Source organism: Somniosus microcephalus, chromosome 11 (assembly GCF_052327205.1).
Source record: "Somniosus microcephalus isolate GS21.2 chromosome 11, FLI_Smic_1.0, whole genome shotgun sequence".
In the NCBI taxonomy this organism is placed as follows: Eukaryota; Metazoa; Chordata; class Chondrichthyes; order Squaliformes; family Somniosidae; genus Somniosus; species Somniosus microcephalus.
This window is the reverse complement of record NC_140997.1, coordinates 16,000,244-16,016,124: the sequence shown is the minus strand read 5'-3', so window position 1 is coordinate 16,016,124 and position 15,881 is coordinate 16,000,244.

The following is a 15,881-nucleotide window of genomic DNA, read 5'->3' as shown; positions in this document are numbered from 1 at the left end:
CCCCGGCCACCACACATAAGCCCTAGCAAGGCTTTTCATTTTCACCCCTCCCAGATGGCCTTCGTGAAGCTCATTGAGCACTCTCTCCCTTAACTTGGGTGGAATTACCACTCGGGATCCACACATCAAGGTCCCCTGGCATACTGACAGCTGTTCTCTTCTGGATGAGAATGCTGGCAACAGTGAGTCGCCATGTGTAGGCCATCCCTTCACCGTCAAATCATATACCCGAGACAGTGTCGGGTCATTTCGGGTCTCCTTCTCTATATCCGCGTTAGTTACTGGCAAGCGTTCAATTATAGTCGAATAAAATATTTCGACAGGGTCCACTGCTGGTGCTTCCTCCGCAGTAGGCAGTGGCAGGCATGATAGCCCATCAGCGTTTCCATGCTGTTTCGTGCCCTTATACTCTATTTCATATTGGTTCGCCCCTAGAAAAAGGGACCATCTTTGTAGCCGTTGTGCAGTCATCACTGGAACGCCCTTCTTTGGATTAAAGATGGAGACAAGTGGTTGGTGGTCAGTCAGCAAGGTGAACTTCTGCCCGTGCAGATAGTGGTTGAACTTTTTCACTCCCCACACTAGGCTGAGGGCCTCCCTGTCAATCTGGGCATAGTTATGCTCGGCTGAGGTTAGTGACTGAGACGCAAAGGCTACTGGCCTCTCCAAGCCGTCCGGGAATTTGTGCGACAGCACCGCTCCAATACCATAGGGTGATGCATCACACGCCAACCGAATTGGTAGTGCTGGGTTGAAATGAGCCAACACCTCTTTTGATGTGATCAATTCTTTGCACTTCTGGAAAGCTCGTTTACATTCGTCATTCCACTTCCATGGTACCCCCGTTTGCAGTAGGGTGTTCAGTGGGTGTAGTACTGTAGACAAATTCGGCAAGAACTTATGGTAGTAGTTTACCAGCCCGAGGAACGACCTCAGTTGTGACACATTTTCTGGTGCTGGAGCCTTGACTACTGCCTCAATCTTTTCAGGGGACTTATGTAACCCCTCTTCATCAATAACGTGGCCACAATACGAGATCTGCTTCTGGAAAAACTCGCATTTGTGGCGATTAGCTCGTAGCCCATATTCCTTTAATCTGGTGAGCACCTTCTCCAAGTTGGCGAGGTGATCACTGTCATTTTCGCCCGTGACCAGGATGTCGTCCAAATAACACTGGGTCCCTGGAATCCCTTGCAGGACTTGATCCATTGCCCTTTGCCAAATAGCCGGAGCTGATGCTACCCCGAACACCAGCCGGTTGTATTGGTAGAGACCTTTGAGTGTTGATTGTGAGGTACTGTTTCGAGGCTTCTTCTACCTCCATTTGCAGGTACGCCTGGGCCAGATCAATCTTAGTGAAGCGTTTTCCTCCAGATAGCGAGGCGAAAATATCTTCAATCCGCGGAAGCGGATATTGTACCATGTGAAGGACTGGGTTCACTGTCACCTTAAAGTCCCCACAGATGCGAACCTTCTTTGGTTCCCCAGGCGTATTACTCAACGACCTCTTCATTACAGGAACGATGGGTGTAGCCCACTCGCTCCAGTCCACTTTGGACAGTACTCCAGAACGTTCCAAACCTTCCAGCTCTGCTTCGACGGCTGGGCGGATCGTATAAGGCACCGGTCTGGCCTTAAAAAACTTTGGGCTTGCATTTTCCTCTATTTTGATCGTCGCTGTTATGCCTTTTAGTGTTCCAAGTCCCTCCTGGAACACTTCTTGTGCGTCAGTTAGCATTTTTGACAGTCGTCCAGGTGTGACGTCGTCATCCTTTTTGGCATCTACCGTCAGTGCTTGTATGGCATGCCAATCTAACTGTATCTTCCGGATCCATTCACATCCTAGTAGTGGCGGTCCTCCATCTGGCAATACATATAGGTCCATTTTTGGTGTTTCCTTGCCATTGTATATCACGTTCACCCTTATTTTTCCTTTGGGGTAGACTTTTTGCCCCGTGTACGTCTTCAAGACAATCCCTATATCTCTCAAGGGTATATGTGAGAATAGCCGCTTGTAGTCCCTTCGGTTTATGACTGTTAGGGCTGATCCTGTGTCCAATTCCATTTTCACTTGGACTCCGTCTATCTTGAGCGTGACCCAGATAGTTTGGTGATCCTCCAATTTGATTACCTTATGTAGTTTCAGACAACCCAGCTCCTTGCTTCCGGAGTCTGTATCACTTTTCTGTTCATCTGAACTACTCTCCGTCACCTTATGTACCTTTTTGTACTTCTCCTGTGGAGATTTCTTTCTGCTGGTTTTCTTTCCCGACCTGCAGACTCTTGCTATGTGTCCTACTTTTCCACACTGTCTGCACACTTGGTCCTTGAACCAACAATCCTTATGGTCGTGTGTTGTTCTGCCGCAGCGATAACACTTCACTGCTCCATATGACATTTCATTTGTGCCATATTCTTGCGGTCTCCGTTGTATCTCTGCAGCGCCCTGTGTGGCTGCTTCATGTGATACTGCCATGCTGAAAGCCTTGTCCAGCGTAAGATCCTTTTCTGATAGAAGCCATTTCTGGGTTCCTTCACTTTGAAGCCCACACACAAACTTGTCCCTTAAAGTATCTGCTAGTCCCGTTCCAAACTGGCAGTGTTTCGATAGCTTGCGCAGTTCCGTTAAATACTCAGCATTACTTTCGTCTTTACGCTGGTTCCTTTTGTGAAACTTAAATCTTTCTGCTATCAGCAGCGGTGTGGGGTTTAAATGGTCCTGTAGGATTGCCACTATGCTTTCAAAATCCTTTTCCACTGGCTTCTCTGGGGTTACTAGGTTTCGCAGTAAGCCATATGCTTTTGCACCCATGGAATTCAACAATACCAGTGCTTTCCTGGCATCTGGCACTTCATTTGCCTTGCAGTACACTTCTATGCGTTCTACATATGTCGCCCAATCTTCGACTTCATTGTCGAACGCTGTGGCACTGCCACTCTTCGGCATCCCTGGGTATGGTTAGACTGGCTAAAAATGGCGTCTCCCGCGCTCTCCCTTCTTCTCCGCTGGCTCAAAATGGCGTCTCCCGCGCTTTCCTTCTCCCGCGGACGCTGCTCAGCCCTTGAACACTGGCCGCGCTCTGCGCGTTTTCCTGCGCGCCTCTCTCGTTGACGCCGCTCGGTCCTGCACCCTGGCTGCGCCATGTGCGCTTTACCCTCCCTCTTTTTTTTTTCCGTCGACGCCGCTCGGTCTTCAACTCCGGCTGCGCCCTGTGCACTTTACCCTCTCTCGTTGACGCCGCTCGGTCTTCAACCCTGGCTGCGCCCTGTGCGCTTTACCCTCTCTCTTACACCGTCGACGCTGCTCGGCCTTTTTCTGTGCCGTCGGTCGGCTCCAGCCGCCGCTGTCCGGGAAGGGTCTGCGCCGTACCTGCTGCCAGCCCGCTGCGGTGGATCGTCGCGACTGGAGAACCAAGTCCAGCTCTCCACAGCCTCCTCTGCGATGCTCAAGTCCTCTCTGGATGGTCGACGCCCGCACTTCTGGACTCGGCCTTCCCCTTTCACTGCTTTCCAGGAGCGAATCCCTGGGAGGTGATGCAGAGTTGCAGGTAGGTTTGAATCCACTCGTCGCCAATGTTAAATCCGTGAATCTTGATGTATGGTGTCCTTCAATAAATCGACAGAGACCGCAGAGGAACAATCAACAGGTGTTTACTGGATGAGAGTCACCCAAAAACTAACAGTACAGATCCCTACTCAGGGTTACATAAGAACATAAGAAATAGGAGCAGGAGTAGGCCAATCGGCCCCTCGAGCCTGCTCCGCCATTCAATAAGATCATGGCTGATCTGATCCTAACTGCCAATCCACTATCACAGAACCATCTCCTGCATCTAACAGAATTAGACACACGAAATAGGAGCAGGATCAGGCTACACAGCCCCTGGGCCCGCTCCGCTACCCACAGGGCCATGACCGATCCGAACCTAGACTCATGTCCAAATTCCTGCCCGCTCCCCGTAACCCTTAATTCCCTTTACTTCTAGGAAACTGTCTATTTCTGTTTTAAATTTATGTAATAATGTAGCTTCTATAGTTTTTTGGGGCAGCATATTCCATGGACCTACCACCCTCTGAGTGAAGTAGTTCCTCCTCATCTCAGTTTTGAAAGAGCAGCCCCTTATTCTAAGACTATGCCCCCTAGTTCTAGTTTCACCCATCATCGGGAACATCTTCCCTGCATCCACCCGATCCAACCCCTTCACAATCTTATATGTTTCAATAAGATCGCCTCTCATTCTTCTGAACTCCAATGAGTAGAGTCCCAATCTACTCAACCTCTCCTCATATGTCCATCCCCTCATCCCCGGGATTAACTGAGTGAACCTTCTTTGTACTGACTTGAGAGCAAGTATGTCCTTTCTTAAGTATGGACACCAAAACTGTACGCAGTATTCCAGGTGCGGTCTCACCAATACCTTGTACAACTGAAGCAATACCTCCCTATTTTTATATTCTATCCCCCTAGCAATGAAAGCCAACATTCCATTGGCCTTCTTAATCACTTGCTGCACCTGCATACTAACCTTTTGAGTTTCGTGCACCAGGACCCCCAGATCCCTTTGTACTACAGTACTTTCCAGTTTCTTGCCATTAAGGTTTATATACAGGTGTGGTCACTGCCGGTACTACAGTATACAGGAGCTGTAAAAAGTAGTTCTCCCCTTAAAGGTACACACACTACAGGCTGCATGGCCTGTTTCTGTGTTGTAAATACTACATAATACTACGTAACTAAAACAGCTTCTATTTGCTTTATATAACATTTTCAAAGCTGAGATGATGCAGCAGACTAGATGTTCAATTTCTTCCTGTCAAAGAGCTGAATGTACCTTCCGCAGTCAGTGCGCGCCATTGGCTGAAGATCGTTGTCTGAAGATCGTTGTCTGAAGAGCGTTGTCTGAAGAGTGTTGTCTGAAGAACGTTGTCTGAAGAACGTTGTCTGAAGATCGCTGTCTGAAGATCGTTGTCTGAAGATCGCTGTCTGAAGATTGTTGTCTGAAGAACGTTGTCTGAAGAACGTTGTCTGAAGATCGCTGTCTGAAGATCGTTGTCTGAAGATCGCTGTCTGAAGATCATTGAAGATCGCTGTCTGAAGATCGTTATCTGAAGATTGTTGTCTGAAGATCGTTGTCTGAAGAGCGTTGTCTGAAGATCGTTGTCTGAAGAGCGTTGTCTGAAGATCGCTGTCTGAAGATCATTGTCTGAAGATCGCTGTCTGAAGATCGTTGTCTGAAGAACATTGTCTGAAGATTGCTGTCTGAAGATCATTGTCTGAAGATCGCTGTCTGAAGATCGTTATCTGAAGATCGTTGTCTGAAGATCGTTGTCTGAAGAGCGTTGTCTGAAGATCGCTGTCTGAAGATCATTGTCTGAAGATCGCTGTCTGAAGATCGTTGTCTGAAGAACATTGTCTGAAGATTGCTGTCTGAAGATCATTGTCTGAAGATGGCTGTCTGAAGATCGTTGTCTGAAGAACGTTGTCTGAAGATTGTTGTCTGAAGATCATTGTCTGAAGATCGTTGTCTGAAGATCGTTGTCTGAAGATCGTTATCTGAAGATCGCTGTCTGAAGATCGTTATCTGAAGATCGTTGTCTGAAGATCGTTGTCTGAAGATCGTTGTCTGAAGATCGTTGTCTGAAGATCGTTGTCTGAAGATCATTGTCAAGATCATTGTCTGAAGATCGTTGTCTGAAGATCGTTGTCTGAAGATCGTTGTCTGAAGATCACTGTCTGAAGATCGTTATCTGAAGATCGCTGTCTGAAGATCGTTGTCTGAAGATCGTTGCCTGAAGATCGTTGCCTGAAGATCGCTGTCTGAAGATCGTTGTCTTGAAGATCGTTGTCTGAAGATCGTTGCCTGAAGATCGCTGTCTGAAGATCGTTGTCTGAAGATCACTGTCTGAAGATCGTTATCTGAAGATCGCTGTCTGAAGATCGTTGTCTGAAGATCGTTGCCTGAAGATCGTTGCCTGAAGATCGCTGTCTGAAGATCGTTATCTGAAGATCGCTGTCTGAAGATCGTTGTCTTGATCGTTGTCTGAAGATCGTTGTCTGAAGATCGTTGTCTGAAGAACGCTGTCTGAAGATCGTTGTCTGAAGATCGTTGTCTTGAAGATCGTTGTCTGAAGATCGCTGTCTGAAGATCGTTGTCTGAAGAACGCTGTCTGAAGATCGTTGTCTGAAGATCGTTGTCTTGAAGATCGTTGCCTGAAGATCGTTGTCTGAAGATCGTTGTCTTGAAGATCGTTGTCTGAAGATCGTTGTCTGAAGATCATTGTCTTGAAGATCGCTGTCTGAAGATCGTTGTCTGAAGATCGTTGTCTTGAAGATCGTTGTCTGAAGATCGTTGTCTGAAGATCGTTGTCTGAAGATCGCTGTCTGAAGATCGCTGTCTGAAGATCGTTGTCTGAAGATCGTTGTCTGACGAACATTGTCTGAAGATTGTTGTCTGAAGAACGTTGTCTGAAGGTCGTTGTCTGAAGATCGTTGTCTGAAGAACGTTGTCTGAAGATCATTGTCTGAAGATCGTTGTCTGAAGATCGTTGTCTGAAGGTCGTTGTCTGAAGATCATTGTCTGAAGATCGTTGTCTGAAGATCGTTGTCTGAAGATCGTTGTCTGACGAACGTTGTCTGAAGATTGTCTGAAGAACGTTGTCTGAAGGTCGTTGTCTGAAGATCGTTGTCTGAAGATCATTGTCTGAAGATCGTTGTCTGAAGATCATTGTCTGAAGATCGTTGTCTGAAGAACGTTGCCTGAAGGTCGTTGTCTGAAGAACGTTGTCTGAAGGTCGTTGTCTGAAGATCGTTGTCTGAAGGTCGTTGTCTGAAGATCGTTGTCTGAAGGTCGTTGTCTGAAGATCGTTGTCTGAAGATCGTTGTCTGAAGATCGTTGTCTGAAGATCGTTGTCTGAAGAACGTTGTCTGAAGATCGTTGTCTGAAGATCGTTGTCTGAAGGTCGTTGTCTGAAGGTCGTTGTCTGAAGAACGTTGTCTGAAGATCGTTGTCTGAAGATCGTTGTCTGAAGAACGTTGTCTGAAGAACGTTGTCTGAAGATCGTTGTCTGAAGATCGTTGTCTGAAGATCGTTGTCTGAAGATCGTTGTCTGAAGATCGTTGTCTGAAGAACGTTGTCTGAAGATCGTTGTCTGAAGATCGCTGTCTGAAGATCGCTGTCTGAAGATCATTGTCTGAAGATCGTTGTCTGAAGATCGTTGTCTGAAGAACGTTGTCTGAAGAACGTTGTCTGAAGATCGTTGTCTGAAGATCGTTGTCTGAAGAACGTTGTCTGAAGATAGTTGTCTGAAGGTCGTTGTCTGAAGATCGCTGTCTGAAGAACGTTGTCTGAAGGTCGTTGTCTGAAGATCGTTGTCTGAAGATTGTTGTCTGAAGATCATTGTCTGAAGATCGTTGTCTGAAGATCGTTGTCTGAAGATCGTTATCTGAAGATCGCTGTCTGAAGATCGTTATCTGAAGATCGTTGTCTGAAGATCGTTGTCTGAAGATCGTTGTCTGAAGATCGTTGTCTGAAGATCATTGTCAAGATCATTGTCTGAAGATCGTTGTCTGAAGATCGTTGTCTGAAGATCGTTGTCTGAAGATCACTGTCTGAAGATCGTTATCTGAAGATCGCTGTCTGAAGATCGTTGTCTGAAGATCGTTGCCTGAAGATCGTTGCCTGAAGATCGCTGTCTGAAGATCGTTGTCTTGAACATCGTTGTCTGAAGATCGTTGCCTGAAGATCGCTGTCTGAAGATCGTTGTCTGAAGATCACTGTCTGAAGATCGTTATCTGAAGATCGCTGTCTGAAGATCGTTGTCTGAAGATCGTTGCCTGAAGATCGTTGCCTGAAGATCGCTGTCTGAAGATCGTTATCTGAAGATCGCTGTCTGAAGATCGTTGTCTTGAAGATCGTTGTCTGAAGATCGTTGTCTGAAGATCGTTGTCTGAAGAACGCTGTCTGAAGATCGTTGTCTGAAGATCGTTGTCTTGAAGATCGTTGTCTGAAGATCGCTGTCTGAAGATCGTTGTCTGAAGAACGCTGTCTGAAGATCGTTGTCTGAAGATCGTTGTCTTGAAGATCGTTGCCTGAAGATCGTTGTCTGAAGATCGTTGTCTTGAAGATCGTTGTCTGAAGATCGTTGTCTGAAGATCATTGTCTTGAAGATCGCTGTCTGAAGATCGTTGTCTGAAGATCGTTGTCTTGAAGATCGTTGTCTGAAGATCGTTGTCTGAAGATCGTTGTCTGAAGATCGCTGTCTGAAGATCGCTGTCTGAAGATCGTTGTCTGAAGATCGTTGTCTGACGAACGTTGTCTGAAGATTGTTGTCTGAAGAACGTTGTCTGAAGGTCGTTGTCTGAAGATCGTTGTCTGAAGAACGTTGTCTGAAGATCATTGTCTGAAGATCGTTGTCTGAAGATCGTTGTCTGAAGGTCGTTGTCTGAAGATCATTGTCTGAAGATCGTTGTCTGAAGATCGTTGTCTGAAGATCGTTGTCTGACGAACGTTGTCTGAAGATTGTTGTCTGAAGAACGTTGTCTGAAGGTCGTTGTCTGAAGATCGTTGTCTGAAGATCATTGTCTGAAGATCGTTGTCTGAAGATCATTGTCTGAAGATCGTTGTCTGAAGAACGTTGCCTGAAGGTCGTTGTCTGAAGAACGTTGTCTGAAGGTCGTTGTCTGAAGATCGTTGTCTGAAGGTCGTTGTCTGAAGATCGTTGTCTGAAGGTCGTTGTCTGAAGATCGTTGTCTGAAGATCGTTGTCTGAAGATCGTTGTCTGAAGAACGTTGTCTGAAGATCGTTGTCTGAAGATCGTTGTCTGAAGGTCGTTGTCTGAAGGTCGTTGTCTGAAGAACGTTGTCTGAAGATCGTTGTCTGAAGATCGTTGTCTGAAGAACGTTGTCTGAAGAACGTTGTCTGAAGATCGTTGTCTGAAGATCGTTGTCTGAAGATCGTTGTCTGAAGATCGTTGTCTGAAGATCGTTGTCTGAAGATCGTTGTCTGAAGAACGTTGTCTGAAGATCATTGTCTGAAGATCGCTGTCTGAAGATCGCTGTCTGAAGATCGCTGTCTGAAGATCGTTGTCTGAAGATCGTTGTCTGAAGATCGTTGTCTGAAGAACGTTGTCTGAAGAACGTTGTCTGAAGATCGTTGTCTGAAGATCGTTGTCTGAAGAACGTTGTCTGAAGATAGTTGTCTGAAGGTCGTTGTCTGAAGATCGCTGTCTGAAGAACGTTGTCTGAAGGTCGTTGTCTGAAGATCGTTGTCTGAAGATCATTGTCTGAAGATCATTGTCTGAAGATCGCTGTCTGAAGATCGCTGTCTGTAGATCGTTGTCTGAAGATCGCTGTCTGAAGATCGTTATCTGAAGATTGTTGTCTGAAGATTGTTGTCTGAAGATCGCTGTCTGAAGATCGTTGTCTGAAGATTGTTATCTGAAGATCGTTGTCTGAAGATCGCTGTCTGAAGATCGTTGTCTTGAAGATCGTTGTCTGAAGATCGTTGTCTGAAGATCGCTGTCTGAAGATCGTTGTCTTGAAGATCGTTGTCTGAAGATCGTTGTCTGAAGATCGCTGTCTGAAGATCGTTATCTGAAGATTGTTGTCTGAAGATTGTTGTCTGAAGATCGCTGTCTGAAGATCGTTATCTGAAGATTGTTGTCTGAAGATTGTTGTCTGAAGATCGCTGTCTGAAGATCGTTATCTGAAGATCGTTGCCTGAAGATCATTGTCTGAAGATCGCTGTCTGAAGATCGTTGTCTGAAGATCGCTGTCTGAAGATCGTTATCTGAAGATTGTTGTCTGAAGATTGTTGTCTGAAGATCGCTGTCTGAAGATCGTTGTCTGAAGATCGCTGTCTGAAGATTGTTATCTGAAGAACGTTGTCTGAAGATCGCTGTCTGAAGATCGTTGTCTTGAAGATCGTTGTCTGAAGATCGTTGTCTGAAGATCGTTGTCTGAAGATCGCTGTCTGAAGATCGCTGTCTGAAGATCGTTGTCTGAAGATCGTTGTCTGAAGATCGTTATCTGAAGATCGCTGTCTGAAGATCGTTGTCTGAAGATCGTTGTCTGAAGATCGTTATCTGAAGATCGCTGTCTGAAGATCGCTGTCTGAAGATCGCTGTCTGAAGATCGTTGTCTGAAGATCGCTGTCTGAAGATCGCTGTCTGAATATCGTTATCTGAAGATCGTTGTCTGAAGATCGTTGTCTGAAGATCGCTGTCTGAAGATCGTTGTCTGAAGATCGCTGTCTGAAGATCGTTGTCTGAAGATCGTTGTCTGAAGATCGCTGTCTGAAGATCGTTGTCTGAAGAACGCTGTCTGAAGATCGTTGTCTGAAGATCGTTGTCTTGAAGATCGTTGCCTGAAGATCGTTGTCTGAAGATCGTTGTCTTGAAGATCGTTGTCTGAAGATCGTTGTCTGAAGATCATTGTCTTGAAGATCGCTGTCTGAAGATCGTTGTCTGAAGATCGTTGTCTTGAAGATCGTTGTCTGAAGATCGTTGTCTGAAGATCGTTGTCTGAAGATCGCTGTCTGAAGATCGCTGTCTGAAGATCGTTGTCTGAAGATCGTTGTCTGACGAACGTTGTCTGAAGATTGTTGTCTGAAGAACGTTGTCTGAAGGTCGTTGTCTGAAGATCGTTGTCTGAAGAACGTTGTCTGAAGATCATTGTCTGAAGATCGTTGTCTGAAGATCGTTGTCTGAAGGTCGTTGTCTGAAGATCATTGTCTGAAGATCGTTGTCTGAAGATCGTTGTCTGAAGATCGTTGTCTGACGAACGTTGTCTGAAGATTGTTGTCTGAAGAACGTTGTCTGAAGGTCGTTGTCTGAAGATCGTTGTCTGAAGCTCATTGTCTGAAGATCGTTGTCTGAAGATCATTGTCTGAAGATCGTTGTCTGAAGAACGTTGCCTGAAGGTCGTTGTCTGAAGAACGTTGTCTGAAGGTCGTTGTCTGAAGATCGTTGTCTGAAGGTCGTTGTCTGAAGATCGTTGTCTGAAGGTCGTTGTCTGAAGATCGTTGTCTGAAGATCATTGTCTGAAGATCGTTGTCTGAAGATCGTTGTCTGAAGAACGTTGTCTGAAGAACGTTGTCTGAAGATCGTTGTCTGAAGGTCGTTGTCTGAAGGTCGTTGTCTGAAGAACGTTGTCTGAAGATCGTTGTCTGAAGATCGTTGTCTGAAGAACGTTGTCTGAAGAACGTTGTCTGAAGATAGTTGTCTGAAGATCGTTGTCTGAAGATCGTTGTCTGAAGATCGTTGTCTGAAGATCGTTGTCTGAAGAACGTTGTCTGAAGATCGTTGTCTGAAGATCGCTGTCTGAAGATCGCTGTCTGAAGATCGCTGTCTGAAGATCGTTGTCTGAAGATCGTTGTCTGAAGATCGTTGTCTGAAGAACGTTGTCTGAAGAACGTTGTCTGAAGATCGTTGTCTGAAGATCGTTGTCTGAAGAACGTTGTCTGAAGATAGTTGTCTGAAGGTCGTTGTCTGAAGATCGTTGTCTGAAGAACGTTGTCTGAAGGTCGTTGTCTGAAGATCGTTGTCTGAAGATCATTGTCTGAAGATCATTGTCTGAAGATCGCTGTCTGTAGATCGTTGTCTGAAGATCGCTGTCTGAAGATCGTTATCTGAAGATTGTTGTCTGAAGATTGTTGTCTGAAGATCGCTGTCTGAAGATCGTTGTCTGAAGATTGTTATCTGAAGATCGTTGTCTGAAGATCGCTGTCTGAAGATCGTTGTCTTGAAGATCGTTGTCTGAAGATCGTTGTCTGAAGATCGCTGTCTGAAGATCGTTGTCTTGAAGATCGTTGTCTGAAGATCGTTGTCTGAAGATCGCTGTCTGAAGATCGTTATCTGAAGATTGTTGTCTGAAGATTGTTGTCTGAAGATCGCTGTCTGAAGATCGTTATCTGAAGATTGTTGTCTGAAGATTGTTGTCTGAAGATCGCTGTCTGAAGATCGTTATCTGAAGATCGTTGCCTGAAGATCATTGTCTGAAGATCGCTGTCTGAAGATCGTTGTCTGAAGATCGCTGTCTGAAGATCGTTATCTGAAGATTGTTGTCTGAAGATTGTTGTCTGAAGATCGCTGTCTGAAGATCGTTGTCTGAAGTTCGCTGTCTGAAGATTGTTATCTGAAGAACGTTGTCTGAAGATCGCTGTCTGAAGATCGTTGTCTTGAAGATCGTTGTCTGAAGATCGTTGTCTGAAGATCGTTGTCTGAAGATCGCTGTCTGAAGATCGCTGTCTGAAGATCGCTGTCTGAAGATCGTTGTCTGAAGATCGTTGTCTGAAGATCGTTATCTGAAGATCGCTGTCTGAAGATCGTTGTCTGAAGATCGTTGTCTGAAGATCGTTATCTGAAGATCGCTGTCTGAAGATCGCTGTCTGAAGATCGTTATCTGGAGATCGCTGTCTGAAGATCGTTGTCTTGAAGATCGTTGTCTGAAGATCGTTGTCTGAAGATCGTTATCTGAAGATCGCTGTCTGAAGATCGTTGTCTGAAGATCGCTGTCTGAAGATTGTTATCTGAAGATCGCTGTCTGAAGATCGTTGTCTGAAGATCGTTGTCTGAAGATCGTTATCTGAAGATTGTTGTCTGAAGATTGTTGTCTGAAGATCGCTGTCTGAAGATCGTTGTCTGAAGATTGTTATCTGAAGAACGTTGTCTGAAGATCGCTGTCTGAAGATCGTTGTCTTGAAGATCGTTGTCTGAAGATCGCTGTCTGAAGATCGTTGTCTGAAGAACGCTGTCTGAAGATCGTTGTCTGAAGATCGTTGTCTTGAAGATCGTTGTCTGAAGGTCGTTGTCTGAAGATCGTTGTCTTGAAGATCGTTGCCTGAAGATCGTTGTCTGAAGATCGTTGTCTTGAAGATCGTTGTCTGAAGATCGTTGTCCGAAGATCATTGTCTTGAAGATCGCTGTCTGAAGATCGTTGTCTGAAGATCGTTGTCTTGAAGATCGTTGTCTGAAGATCGTTGTCTGAAGATCGTTGTCTGAAGATCGTTGTCTGAAGATCGCTGTCTGAAGATTGCTGTCTGAAGATCGTTGTCTGAAGATCGTTGTCTGACGAACGTTGTCTGAAGATTGTTGTCTGAAGAACGTTGTCTGAAGGTCGTTGTCTGAAGATCGTTGTCTGAAGAACGTTGTCTGAAGATCATTGTCTGAAGATCGTTGTCTGAAGATCGTTGTCTGAAGGTCGTTGTCTGAAGATCATTGTCTGAAGATCGTTGTCTGAAGATCGTTGTCTGAAGATCGTTGTCTGACGAACGTTGTCTGAAGATTGTTGTCTGAAGAACGTTGTCTGAAGGTCGTTGTCTGAAGATCGTTGTCTGAAGATCATTGTCTGAAGATCGTTGTCTGAAGATCATTGTCTGAAGATCGTCTGAAGAACGTTGCCTGAAGGTCGTTGTCTGAAGAACGTTGTCTGAAGGTCGTTGTCTGAAGATCGTTGTCTGAAGGTCGTTGTCTGAAGATCGTTGTCTGAAGGTCGTTGTCTGAAGATCGTTGTCTGAAGATCGTTGTCTGAAGATCGTTGTCTGAAGATCGCTGTCTGAAGATTGCTGTCTGAAGGTCGTTGTCTGAAGATCGCTGTCTGAAGATCGTTGTCTGAAGATCGTTGTCTGAAGATCGCTGTCCGAAGATCGTTGTCTGAAGAACGTTGTCTGAAGAACGCTGTCTGAAGATCGTTGTCTGAATATCGTTGTCTGAAGATCGTTGTCTGAAGAACGCTGTCTGAAGATCGTTGTCTGAAGATCGCTGTCTGAAGATCGTTGTCTGAAGATCGTTGTCTGAAGATCGTTGTCTGAAGATCGTTGTCTGAAGATCGCTGTCTGAAGATCGTTGTCTGAAGATCGCTGTCTGAAGAACGCTGTCTGAAGATCGTTGTCTGAGGATCGCTGTCTGAAGATCGTTGTCTGAAGATCATTGTCTGAAGATCGCTGTCTGAAGAACGCTGTCTGAAGATCGTTGTCTGAAGATCGCTGTCTGAAGATCATTGTCTGAAGAACGCTGTCTGAAGATCGTTGTCTGAAGATCGCTGTCTGAAGAACGTTGTCTGAAGAACGCTGTCTGAAGATCGTTGTCTGAATATCGTTGTCTGAAGATCGTTGTCTGAAGAACGCTGTCTGAAGATCGTTGTCTGAAGATCGCTGTCTGAAGAACGTTGTCTGAAGAACGCTGTCTGAAGATCGTTGTCTGAAGATCGCTGTCTGAAGAACGTTGTCTGAAGAACGCTGTCTGAAGATCGTTGTCTGAATATCGTTGTCTGAAGATCGTTGTCTGAAGAACGCTGTCTGAAGATCGTTGTCTGAAGATCGCTGTCTGAAGAACGTTGTCTGAAGAACGCTGTCTGAAGATCGTTGTCTGAATATCGTTGTCTGAAGATCGTTGTCTGAAGAACGCTGTCTGAAGATCGTTGTCTGAAGATCGCTGTCTGAAGAACGTTGTCTGAAGAACGCTGTCTGAAGATCGTTGTCTGAATATCGTTGTCTGAAGATCGTTGTCTGAAGAACGCTGTCTGAAGATCGTTGTCTGAAGATCGCTGTCTGAAGATCGTTGTCTGAAGATCATTGTCTGAAGATCGTTGTCTGAAGATCGTTGTCTGAATATCGTTGTCTGAAGATCGCTGTCTGAAGATCGTTGTCTGAAGATCGTTGTCTGAAGATCGCTGTCTGAAGATCGCTGTCTGAAGATCGTTGTCTGAAGAACGTTGTCTGAAGATCGTTGTCTGAAGATCGCTGTCTGAAGATCGTTGTCTGAAGATCATTGTCTGAAGATCGTTGTCTGAAGATCGTTGTCTGAATATCGTTATCTGAAGATCGTTGTCTGAAGATCGCTGTCTGAAGATCGTTGTCTGAAGATCATTGTCTGAAGATCGTTGTCTGAAGATCGTTGTCTGAAGATCGCTGTCTGAAGATCGTTGTCTGAAGATCGCTGTCTGAAGATCGTTGTCTGAAGATCATTGTCTGAAGATCGTTGTCTGAAGATCGTTGTCTGAATATCGTTATCTGAAGATCGTTGTCTGAAGATCGTTGTCTGAAGATCATTGTCTGAAGATCGTTGTCTGAAGATCGTTGTCTGAATATCGTTATCTGAATATCGTTATCTGAAGATCGTTGTCTGAAGATCGTTATCTGAAGATCGTTGTCTGAAGATCGTTGTCTGAAGATCGCTGTCTGAAGATCGTTGTCTGAAGATCGCTGTCTGAAGATCATTGTCTGAAGATCGCTGTCTGAAGATCGCTGTCTGAAGAACGTTGTCTGAAGATCGCTGTCTGAAGATCGCTGTCTGAAGAACGTTGTCTGAATATCGTTGTCTGAAGATCGTTGTCTGAAGATCGTTGTCTGAAGATCGTTGTCTGAAGATCGCTGTCTGAAGATCGTTGTCTGAAGAACGTTGTCTGAATATCGTTATCTGAATATCGTTGTCTGAAGAACGTTGTCTGAAGATCGTTGTCTGAAGATCGTTGTCTGAAGATCGTTGTCTGAAGATCGCTGTCTGAATATCGTTGTCTGAAGAACGTTGTCTGAAGATCGTTGTCTGAAGATCGCTGTCTGAAGATCGTTGTCTGAAGATCGCTGTCTGAAGATCGCTGTCTGAAGAACGTTGTCTGAAGAACGCTGTCTGAAGATCGCTGTCTGAAGAACGCTGTCTGAAGATCGCTGTCTGAAGATCGCTGTCTGAAGATCGCTGTCTGAAGATCGTTGTCTGAAGATCGCTGTCTGAAGATCGCTGTCTGAAGAACGCTGTCTGAAGATCGCTGTCTGAAGAACGTTGTCTGAATATCGTTATCTGAATATCGTTGTCTGAAGAACGTTGTCTGAAGATCGTTGTCTGAAGATCGTTGTCTGAAGATCGCTGTCTGAAGATCGTTGTCTGAA